At 40.5% G+C, this 12,448-nt stretch overlaps 1 protein-coding gene across 3 annotated transcripts in view; it reads left to right on the top strand.

Annotated features, from left to right (window-relative positions):
* The window catches only part of Grb10 (growth factor receptor bound protein 10), a 126,700-nt gene that overhangs the window by 50,267 nt on the left and 63,985 nt on the right, over nt 1-12,448 (top strand). For all 3 annotated transcript variants that reach the window (XM_038345906.1, XM_038345900.1, XM_038345892.1), the window contains exon 2: nt 7,756-7,834. The gene's annotated coding sequence lies outside the window, so the exon portion shown is untranslated. The remainder of the gene's footprint in view (nt 1-7,755; nt 7,835-12,448) is intronic.

Here is a 12,448-nt window from a genome sequence, read left to right as displayed (position 1 = left end):
GGTAGAGAGAAAACCCGTGGCAGCCATGGATTGACAGTGTTTAAACTAGTAGAGGAGAGAGAGGTGGGAATGGAGTTCATCGGAAGTTATGGTGGAAGCTGAGGAGGTCGAAAGCAGTTGCTAGTTGATGACAGGAAGGCTAGGTAGAAACTGATGCAAGTAGAGGGAGTGGTGGAAGAAATAGAAATGGTGAAAAAAGAGGAACAGTGAGAGAAACTGGGAAGCTACTGGTGGAGGAGACGGAAAGAGGGAAAAGTTAGGCGGATATGGGGGTGGAAATGATGGGAGAGCTAGAGGTAGCGGGAAGCTGGACGGATGCTGGAGGTAGTAGAAGTGGAAGAGGTGAGGGTGATCGGGAGAAAAATGGGGGAGGCTTGGGAGAAGTCATGGAGGAGAGGTGATGGTGGTGGAGAAGGTGGAGGAAGAAGTGAACTCAAGTGGTGACGGCGGTATTATAGGAGAAGTGGTGCTGGAGAAGCAGGAGGTAGAGACATGGCACACCAGTGGATGTAGTGAAAACAGCCGCTGACATTTGCTTTGAGGAGCTCTTACGGGCATGATCACCCAACAGCCCTTTAGGTTATGGAGTCTTCCCCAAGGTCACGTAACCGCTCATCTGCAGAAATTCTGGAGCCAGTGTCCTTCACCTTAAGGCCAAGCTGCCTCCTTGATATGGGAATACCGGATCTAAAACCAGGAATAAAACTGACTTGGCAAAGACATTTTATTTTGGGAAAACCATTTGTCAAGATTGACAGGCCCCGGACATGAGGTTTCTTTGGAGGGTGATGGAAATATTCTAAAATTAGAACCTGGTGAGGGTTGTACGCTCTGTCTTGATAGCAGTACTCACTAGATCGTACACGTCCAACAGAGGAAGTGTATGCTATGTAACATCTCAGCGTAGGTGTTTAAAATATGAAACATTGACAAACTCTACCATGAATAACTCAATCTGATGTGTGTATGAGTAACATAGCAGAAGAGGTGTTAAAGTTAAGCAATTCAAAGTTGCTTTTGCTGATGTCTAAAATAACCTCCTTTGGAGGTAGTTATGTTGCAGAAATGCCAAATGTGGAATACTAGGGCTTTTCTGTGCCTTTGAAGACGTTAACATATTTAGGTTAGTGGGAAGATTAAAGTGAAGACTTGAGCACATATACACACACACACGTGTGAGGATGTACGTGCGCACACACACATGCTTACCTTTCTGTCGCATATGTATTCATATATATGCATATATGAGACAAGTTTTTTGAAGTCTGGCCAGAAATGATCCAAACATTTTCATGTTAGACTCAGCAGCTTATATAAATAGTATCATAACAAAAAGTGTAATTGGCACCATTACAGATAAAAAAGTATTGCCCTCGCTCCTTGATAGAGACAGCTGGCATGCTGAGCTTTTCTTCTCTCCTTCAGACTGTTGGAAACTGTTCTGGCCTGGGCTTTATGTGGATTGACATGTCTTTGCTCTCCCTTCCTTTGCCTTTACATGGTTATAAAGTGTGGCATTTAAACAGGCAGGGCCATGTGGGGCAAAAGCATACCTCCAGCTCATTTGTAGTTAGTGTTCTAGTCATTGGAAGGTCTGATTTTGTACATCTTACTAGAAGAGAAGTTAAGAGTGCCAATTACATCTTTCACCAAGTTGTGTGATACTTCAGGCACTTTCGGGAAAATAGGTACAGTGACATCTTCTACTGTTGAGAACTGATGAGCTCACACCCATGGATTATGTACTGCACAACTGGATAAAGTCCCTTTGTTCCCCCCCCACACACCGACTCTCAGTTTAAATCTTCTCACAACTTTGACTGCATTTAGAATTAACACAATTAAAACCCAACACTACGGGAGTTCATGTACTCTCTTCAGAAGAATCACCTTGTGAAGATTCTGGTGAGGACTCCAGCATGGTGTACCAGCTATCTCAACAGATGTCCCCAAGTGGGCAGATGGTCAAAGGTTGGTTTTAAACCAAGACATTATGGAGGGATGACAGTAAGTAGGTAGGTGGTCAGTGCATAGCAGATACCGGCCTTTCCCCTGAATTGGGTTCCACACCTACCCCTGACACATGTCCTCCTTCCCCAAGCTTTGAAACACCTGGGCTCTTGATCAATAGAATGGAAGAAGTTAAATGCTTGCTTATGAGGCCAGGATCTCAGGAGTGTGCTGGAGCAGAAGGGAGAGAGTTACTGCAGAAGCTGAGAACAGTCAAGAGGAGAGCAGGTTGGCCCCAGGCTTTGTTTGACCAACAAGAATCGCCAAGGAGCTTTCACGCAGCAAGCTGATATATGGCTTATGAAACATAGTCAATCAAGGCAACAAAGCCCCCTACCAGCCCTTATCCCTCCCTGGCTTACCTTGCTCTGTTGGCCACCATTTTGTGAAATTAAAGGCCCAGGGATCTGATAGTGCAACCCAGGCACTATCTTACTCTCTTAATGCAGAGACAGAGGGGAGCTGACCATCGTCACTGTCCCTTTTCACCAATTTCAGTGTTTTGTGTGAGTCCCATTTCATCATTTAGTGCAGTGTCCCAGACTGGGCCACCCAAGAGAGGGTGGGCTTTTCCTGTTCTCACAAAGGCGTGTTTCTACTTCGATCTGCTTAGCAGGGCAGACTTGGACTTGAGCAAGTACTTCCAAAACCACATGGATCTGAGAAGGTCCAGCACTAACTAAGAAAGTGCCCTTGATGGTTTCAGGTAAAGAACTTTTGGAACACACTCCCAACCCTCCCACCTTTTTCTGGAGGCAGACAGCATAGTAATTAAGAACCATAGTCTGAAAAGTATTTGCTATTAGCCTGGCCTTCAGAAAATAATCGTAGCTTTCCTCTCAAGCACCCGGGCCTCCTGCTCATGAGGGAGGCAGTGACCACAAGGCCACCCTCTCTTTCCCCTGCCCAGTTCTATCTTCGTGGAGGCCAGGAGGCTAGGAAGCAGACACACAGATAAACAGAAACTAACCTGAAGAGGAAACCTTTAGTCTGGCCTCGCTGTTCATTCCCTTGCTCCTGGCAGCATGACATTGTTTGCCTCGGAATGGCGGGCAGACATTTGCTCTTGACCTTCTGGGTGTCAATGCCACAGTCAGTAGGTAACTTTACTCGGCTGCCTTTGGTGGGTTGATTTCATTTTACAAATGCCATGATTTTTAATACACAGGTTGGTCGTTCCGAATTAAAAATCCTGAAATATGAACTCTTCTAAAATTAAAAACTTTAGGGGAGAAAACAAACCATAAGGCCACAATTGTCAAATCTATTCCCTGAACCTGCATACAATTAATAAAAGTACTGCATTAAGGTTGCTGTGTGGAAAAGGCATGTATGAAACATAACTGAATTCATGTTTAGACCTGAATTTCATCCCTAAGATCTATCAATGTATTCATGCGTGCATTCTCAAAAAAAAAAAAAAAAAAACTGTTGGTCCCAGGCATTTCAGCTAAGGGTCTCTCATTTTGAGTCAAGTCTTCTTGACTTCTCAAGGTAACAGAATTCTTGTCTGAAGCTCTAACCTGTTTAATTTTAAAGGATGACATTTTTTGTCATCTGGGGATTTTTACAAACACATGCACTTTGTGAGATTTCGTGACTACATCACATTTTAAATGGTGCTTGAGACATACAGGGATGTTGTCAGATACAAGTAGACACTGCCTAGTGAAGCTGTAGATAAACTACAAATAATGTTTAGGTCAAGTCCTATGTAATATTTGGTTGCATACTTATACCAAATAATAATTTTCTGTCTGAAACATTTAACAACATGGTATATCTTTTTCATTTCATACAGAAGGTATGTCTGTATAGCCCTGTTCACTTGTGATTTCTGAGACGTCTCAGGGAAAATGGTGTGTTGAGTGTATGAATGAGTCTCAGACTTAAGTATTCATAGGATGTAGCCAGATGCTATCATGTAGGGCCATGTCCATTGAGAACGATATAGTTAATCAACGAGATCTGTGACACGAGAACCCAGACCCTTCCACTCTTAGAAATGATAGGTTTGTATATCTTAATGAATGTTTCCTAGCATCCTTGTGAACTGCTTCCAGGCTAATGGTCCAATAGTGGTATTTCCATGAGTGATAGAAGCACTCATTCAAAGATATATTTCACATGAGACATTTTAATATTTTAAGCAGAGTTTAAAAATTAAACTCATGTCATGGATACGTTTTAAGAAATGAATTCTTAGGCAATGTTATCACTGTATAAACATCTTAAAGTGTGATTATGCAAAGCTAACTGACTGAGGTCCCTGCGTACCTGGGTTGTATGGTATAGCTTCTAGCAGACATACAGTCTATACTGAATGAAGCTTTGTGTTCAGTGACTTTTCTAAACCTGTATTAAATCTTTCCTGGCTCAGAAGTTTGCTTGGAAGAAAATGACTAAGATGTTCATGTAAAAGGAGCGAGAAAGGAAATACTCTGCTGATGATAAAACCTGTTGGCAGGCTGTGCAAGTGGAAAATGCAGGGTGTCAGCCCAAGAGCAGACAGATGTGCGGAACTGATGAGTAGGGGCTTAAAAGAAGGTGTATGTGTGCATGCGTGCGTGCATTCGTGTATGTGTGCGCACAGCAACCTAGAGCAGGCAAAACAAGGATTGGGTAACAAATAGTGCTGTCGTTTGCAAGTTATTTATTGACCTAAGGCTCATGTTAAGGGTTTGCTTTCCAGGGTGGCACTGTTGGGAGGCAGTGGAACCTTTGAGGGGTCAGGCCTGGGGAGGGATGGTTAAGTCTCTGGGGGCCGGCCCTCAAGAAGAGGGCTTCTATGTCTCTCGCTCTCTTTTTCCATTTTCTCAAAAACCTTGAGCATGAGGTAAGCAGATCACCATGGACTCCCTGCAGTTGCCACCAGGTACCCAGATACATTGAAGCCAACCAGTTGTCGACTGAACCTTGACAACTGAGTCAGATTAAAACTTTTCTCATAGTAAGTTAAGATTGTTATCTCAGGTGTTTGCTATAATAACAGAAAACTGGCTAATACCATTTTGTCAGGTGGCACCTGTAAAATCTCTCCCTTTCTCCTGATCACCAGATTCCTCCCTTTCTCCTGATCACCAGATTCCTCCCTTTTAACAGATGGGCCTTAGTGGGACATCTTAGATACAAGTTGGATTTAAGTATTCATATAAGTCTATATATTCATCAGCAGAACATTGGCCAAATAAATTAATAGCTATGCAGCGAGGAATGCTGGATCTCTGAAGGGATTCATCCAATGGTAGTTACATATGTTGATCAAAATATGTCAGAGATTACTTAAATATGATTGTATGTCCCTTCTTTAACAACTAGGATCATATTGTCCATGTGGTTCCAAAAACATACATTCTCTACAAATAATGCAGACATTTTATCTATATACATATGTTATGTTTCTTTTGAATACTTTGGTATGTGATTAGAGTGGGGTTTATCTTACTTTTTTCTTCATATTTTAACAAATTCTAAAATAATTTCTTTTGAGGGGAAGGAGGTAGGCATCAGCCCTTGGGATTTTGTTTTGATTTCTGTGGGTTTTCCTTGAAGAAAGTATGGAGGCAACTTGCGCTCCTTTGAAGTATGTTTGTGAGTGCTTCGGGTGAGCTGGCCTTTAGGATCTCTTTCTCAGGGTGCGCTCTCTCTCTCTCTCTCTCTCTGTCTCTCTCTCTCTCTCTCTCACACACACACACACACACACACACACACACACACACACACGGCAGTGTTCTGAAGCCCAGTGTGGATCTTACCTTAGCTCTTCACTTTACACACTGGTGTGTTTGTGACCCAGGAGAAGTTAGCACCGGTTTCCATGGTACAAGGGATCTTTTCAAAAGTCTCTGGACAGAAAGGCTGCCTGCCAATACACATTCGAACAATGAAGTATGGCCGCAGACCCATGCCCCACCGCTCCGGCACCTTCACGAAAGCAGTGTGCTCTTCCTAGGCCGTGAGGTGATTTGGCAGGAAGGACTGAGGGAGGGGTGTCTAGCCAGCTTTCCATGTCCTCCTCTATGGACAGCCCTGGTGTGCTGGGAATGCTGATGTGAAGCTGCACCCTTCCCAGAAGAGCAAGAGCTCAAGCTTGCCAGGCTTGCATCTGAGATGTGCTACTGAGATTTGCTCAGGGAATTTAATAGAGTAGCAAGCCTCTTATTTAAACCATGAGTTCAGCTCTAGTTCTATGAAGAAATACATAGAAATACCACAGGATAAAGCAAAAATTAAAGAGTAACTTAAAGAAATTTAACAAAATTGGACCAGTATAACTTCTCTATTTTTCATCACTTTCCTATTCATATTATTGACGTTGCCACAGTCCTATAAGCAACTTGTTACCTGTGGTCAGTTTCCGAGAAACCCAACAGACCTTGCAGTAATCCATTATTTTTCTTTTGAAACAAGATGCTGCCTACTGGAGAAATTATAAGTTTTGTATTTACTCATAGTCACATACCAAAGCATGTTTTCCTAACATTTTCAGTTTAGTTGGTTGAGTACATGGAGTCATAAGCAAAAGCACAGAAGGCCAACTGTATATTCTAAAATATCCTTGACACTAGCAGAGTAAGATTCTCATGCTATAGTAGCTTGGGATTCTTAACAATGAATAGGTACAGTTGTTAATTTGTACAATAGGTTTATCAATTGTAGATGATCATTCCCCAATCTATGATTGTTTTGCTTAGAAAGTTTTTGACGTTATGATTGTGTAAAAGCAATATGCATTCAGCACAGGGATTTTGAATTTTAAACTTGAATCTTTTTCTGGACTAATACCGTAGTATAATGCTGTCTTGCTATGCAGGGCAGTGAATATGTGTCATAGTTCATGCAGTGTTGAGCCTCATGGTCACAGAGAAACAAAAAGTACTCCATAGTGCGCCATGTCCCAAGCACAAGGTGGAGTCAGTTGCATGCGCTCAATGCACTATTCACCTCAGATATTGTGTTTTTATGATGATTTTGTGGGGTATGACCCCACTGTAAGTGAAAGGAATCTGTGCTCTGCTTGTGACTATGTATTATTAATACGTATACGTAAATGAACACACTGTTCTTTTGGCACAGTTCAAAACCTTCCCAATTACAGAAGTAGTATATGTGATTTCAAAATGTTCACAGATTTTGCGGATTTGTAAGAGGTAGTTAACACCTTACTACCAAGACTTAGTCACTTTTTTGTAAGCGTGTGGATATAAAGTGGCATATTCCTACCCATATTGTAATGTTCCTTTCATTGGCTTAAGATGTTTCTATGAAGATGTTTTCTCTAAAATTTTGGATCTGCTGTTTTAATTTCTGCCTAAAACATTGTCTTCATTCAACCTGCCGCTGCGCTCCTCAGTCTCTGTTAGCAAGGAACACCTTATGGTCCCTGACTGGATTGTTCTGACCCAGGAAGTCCAAGACTGCTTACCCAGCAGTTCTAGAAAGTGCCATGTGCTCGATAGAGTGTTGATTATTGACATTCATTGCCCAAGCTGAGCAGTCAGCAGTTGTCCTTTTTAAATTACTTTTCGGGGAAATCTACAACAAAAAAAACAAAAGGAGCCCCTTCTATCTCCCTTGACAACAGATCACCATTTGCCATGGTTGGTTTCCCTTCCACAGCACATTTCTACCTGTCATTTAAGGCTGTAAAAAAGAAAGAAATCGAAAGAAGGAACTGAACAAGAGGGAAATTGGTGGTGGGTGCAGCACCTCCTTTCACTCTGTTGTCTTTCTTTTTTTTTTTAGGACAAAGTGGGGCAGTCATCTTCTAAACCACAAAACCTAGCCCGGACTGGGTTTTCATCTCAACCGAGAAGCCAACCAGGTAAGAACTGACTGTAACTGTGCAGCTCCGTGAGAACTTCATAGTGGTCCTTGGTGCCCATGAGGCTTCAGGGTACCCTGTAGATAGGACAGTGTGAAAGTGACTGAGTCATTAGTATCACGTGTACTAAAACCGCCAGGCAATGGTGGTACACACCTTTAATCCCAGCGCCTGGGAGGCAGAGGCAGACGAATCTCTGTGAGTTCGAGGCCAGCCTGGTCTATAAGAGCTAGTTCCAGAAGAACAGGCTCCAAAGCTACAGAGAAACCTTGTTACAAAAAAAAAAAGAAAAAAGAAAAAATTAAAAGTGCTAAAACCTAGAGCCTGGCTCATCCTCCCATGTACTGTACATCATTGTTAAAATGCTTATTATTCTATAGTATGACACTTTTGAAACACTTGTCACACTGTGTTGTTTAGGGACGCAATGACATGGGGGATAAAACATGTGTCTGCTTAATATAGGTGAAATTTTTTCCCAGTGTTTTTGATCTATGCTTAGTTCAGTATATAAATGTGAATCCTAGGGATACAGAAATCCGACTGTATACTTTAAAATGTTCTTGCCATCAATAAAATAAGATTCTACCATCTTCTTTTTCTCTTCAGACCAGTAAAATCTAGCATATATATCATTACATTTTTCCTTTCAATGAGCAAACTTCAGTGAATCAAAGGTTAAATTATGTATCGTGTGAATTAGCTGGGATTCACCTCTGACTTTGCTAGGGCACTGAATTCTACATAAATGCAACTGGCCATTGCCTGTTAGGGTCCCTCCACAGGGGGAGCCTCTCTTTTACCTTTTGAGGGTCCTTTCACCCTGGGAACTGCTGTATTTTCTGTTGAGTAACTCCACAGCAGAATCCTTTATATTTGGGCAATTTTGTATTTTCGGTTATACTAGTTTTGTATGTATGTACTCTCGGCTTCTCTCTTCCTTTTTTTCTTCTTTTCCCTTTTCTTGTTCCTTCTATATTGTTAAATTTCTGAGAGGGTGTCTGTGGGGAAGAAGGCAATGTCTCTAAATGAATATGAAAGTAATTTGGTAAGTTAGATCTAATAAATGGAAATTCTGATGAAGAATGAAGCCACTGACCCTGATGTGGGACTGGGGAAACTCACCTGGCCATTGTTGGGCTCCTGGTAAGTAAGTGCAAGTCAAGAAACCATATGTTTTTGAGCTGGTAATTGGAGTAATCAGATTGTTTTAAATTGTTTAATGAAAATGAGGATGACATTTAGCAAAAAGTAAACACTGAAGTGTACCATGTAATCAAATAAGTGTTTTCTCAAGCATTAGGCAGCTCATAAAAGAGCCAGGATTGTCTTTGACAAACAAACTCAGGCTCACACTTCAGAAAATTTTCCAGTGAGATAATGTAAATGAAAAAGTACCTGTTTGTGAGGGCTGGTTTGACTCAGCACACCGTGCCGCTGATGAATGAGCTCACTGAAGTTGAGATGTTCAAACAGAAGTCTGTACTTAACCCTTTTATCATAGAATTAGTAATCAATCTAAAAGAATTCTTAAAAGCTTACCTTTTATCTATTATCTTTACATTCTACTCTCAACTACTGTATAGATAGGGCAGAGCTGGCTCCCTAAAGAGAGCTCTTTTCATGTCTCTTATGTAGCAGCCAGTGGAAGCTAGGACTCTGATGTGTCACAGCATTTGAAAGAGCTTAAATGGAAAAGAGTCACGTTTTTATATTGAATTTGACAGCTTATTGTCCTGAGAGAGTTTTTACCTTTAAACACACCTGTGACATTGGTCCTTCCTTTCACATAGCATGTAACACAGGAAAAAAACAAAGAAGAACCAAAGGAAAACATGGCAGTACAGCCATAGAACCAACAAAGACAAATAGAGATTAGTTCAAAGTAATGGAAGCCAAGAAAGTTTTGAAGGGAAGAAATAGATGTCCTAACACACTATGACACTGATAACCAACTTGGGCACAATAAATGTCAGATAATATGATTTGCTTTCAAAGCACTGAGGGAAAGATAACTGTCCATCTAGAGTTTTATACCAATGTAGCCTTCCTAGTAAAGACACAGTAGAAATTTTCAACCGGTTCTTCAGAAAACAAGTTACTGGCCAGCTTCATTCAAAGAATATTTGGAGCTAGAGAAACATCATAACTCGGTGGTAGAGCTCTTACTTAGCTGGCACAGACCCTGGTTTTGATTTTTAGTATTTAAAAGTGGTACTTCAGGAAAGGAGAATATGAGCACTGAGGAAAACATGGCAAACAGGAAATGGTGCAATGGAGAGAAACTAGCATGGTGTTGAGTTCAGCGCCATGCAAATGGCTGAAATGGGAACAAAGTGAACACCACATATTCACATATTGGGAGTCTTTGGGGACTGTGAGTCAAACGTGAAAAGGCTCTAGTTTGGAAAAATAAAATGTGGAACAACTTGTGACCGTAAGCAAAGGTAAACTTAATAATCCATTTGAAGATTTTAAGTGCAGCTACAAGTTGACTGGACTCACTAAAAGAGCACATATCTATAACAAGAATACATTTTTTAAAAAATCAAACAATGTCATATAGAAAAGAAGAAAAAAATATGATGTGAAAGGAAAAATGAAACCATACAGAATATATGAGATAGTAGGCTAATTGCAAGCATATCCGTATCAGTATTCACAGACTCACATTCGAGATTCACCCCCAAACCTACCCACCAGACACTCTAGACTCTTCTCTGAACCTGTATCATTTTTTGAAAAGTTGACCATCTATGGAAAGTTGCAGTAAATTTTAAGCAATCATTTCATGCAAGCCTTGTTCTTTGACCTAGTGTGATTAAATCAAATGTCAACACAAAAAGTTCAAAACAAAGCATGTAAACATGTTTGTAGACACTTTAAAACACATCCTAATTTCACTCATGACCTGCGCAGGAAATCATGGTGGGAATACCAGTCATTTAGAGTGGAATGAACATGAATACATGGCAACTAGCTAGTCTGTCATACAGCTAAAATGGTGTGCAGATCTTAACTAATGTGTTCCAGAGAGAAGAGTCATTGAAACGAGAAGAGTGTGAATTGAATAAATCTAAGAATTTCAAAGAAAGAAATTACAAAGATTAAAATAGAAACTCATTGAAATAAGAATAGAGCAACAGACAATAATGAAACCAAAGCTAGTCTTTTTGTGTTAATAAATACATAAAGAATGTAACACAGTGTACAGACATGTATGAGAGCAAACCATGTTAGTACAGGCTAGAATTTTAAAAAGGAGAAACCTTGAACTGTAAATGTGGAAATAGAATGTATTGCAGTGGTGTTAAAGCATATCTGCTCTTGAAATAAACAAATCTTTGTTTATATGTAGTACTGGTGGTTGAGCCTCTAGGGCCCTGGGCATACCAGGCAAATGCTCCACCACTGAGCTGAAACCTAATACCTAAAATAGAAAAATCTTAAATAACTATTGAAGAAATGGAGCCAGTGATCAAGACTCTTCCTTCAACAATAACTAGGCAGTTTTACAGGTGAATATTACAAAATCTTAGAGGAACAAGTAATGTCTGTCTATGCAGATTGTTTCAGAGAGATAGGCACAAGAACGGTTTATATTTGAAATGGTACCAGAAGTCAAAATTATAGGCCTGTTTCACATGTTAACATATTTTTAAAGTATAAATAACTCAGTAGTTAATCAAGTTCTTTAGTTGAGTCTTAAATATTCTACCCAAGTTGGGTTAGCTATAGTAATGCAGAGATGATTTTATTACCATAAGCTGGGGTGAATACAGCAAACATGTTACAAGACTAAAGGGAAAGCAAGTGATAATATATATAGTCAGAAAAAAAAGGAGTATTTAGTACTCGTTCCCACACGTTACAGTAGAGAACTGACCAACAGGGTTAAAAAATAATCTCCGTATTTCCTTCAAATGGACTGTCAGAAAGCCACAGCATTTGTCATACATAGGGAGTTGTGATTTGAGTGTGAAGGGCTTCCCATGGGCTTATGTGTTTGAATAGTTGGCCATAGATGGTGGTGCTATTTTGGAGGATGTGGAACCTCTAGAAGGCAAAGCCTCTCTAGAGAAAATAGGTTACTGGGAGCAGGCCTTGAAGTATGATAGAAGAGTCCGACTTCTTGTATATTCTTTGCTCCTGCCACCAGCCATGGTAGATTGTCCCTTCAAGCAATAAGCCTCAGTAAGCTCTTCCTCTTGTAAGTTGGTTCTTTTCAAGCATTTGATCACAGAAAAAAAGAATTAACGTATGAGGAAATAATATTCGTGTCCTGGATAACCCAGAATCAGTCAAGATCTGAGCCACTATGTGTTAAGACTGTAAACATAAGAAGAAAGAAGCCCTTCACTTAGCTGCAAATGTGATTATCCAAAGAAAAAAATCATGTTTATAGTAGTGGGAAACTTTTAACATGATTAAGGGGCTGGAGAGATAGCTCAGTGGTTAAGGGCATTGACTATTCTTCCAGAGGATCCGGATTCAGTTCTGAGCACCGACATGGCAGCTCACAACCGTCTGTAACTCAAGTTCCAATGGATCCGACTCCCTCATACAGACATACATGCAGGCTAAACAGCAATGTGCATTTTAAGGGAAAAAAAG

The sequence above is a fragment of the Arvicola amphibius genome, chromosome 1 (genome assembly GCF_903992535.2).
Source record: "Arvicola amphibius chromosome 1, mArvAmp1.2, whole genome shotgun sequence".
Taxonomy (NCBI): Eukaryota; Metazoa; Chordata; class Mammalia; order Rodentia; family Cricetidae; genus Arvicola; species Arvicola amphibius.
Note: the sequence above shows the minus strand (reverse complement) of the source record. Positions and strands in the feature narration are given on the sequence as shown.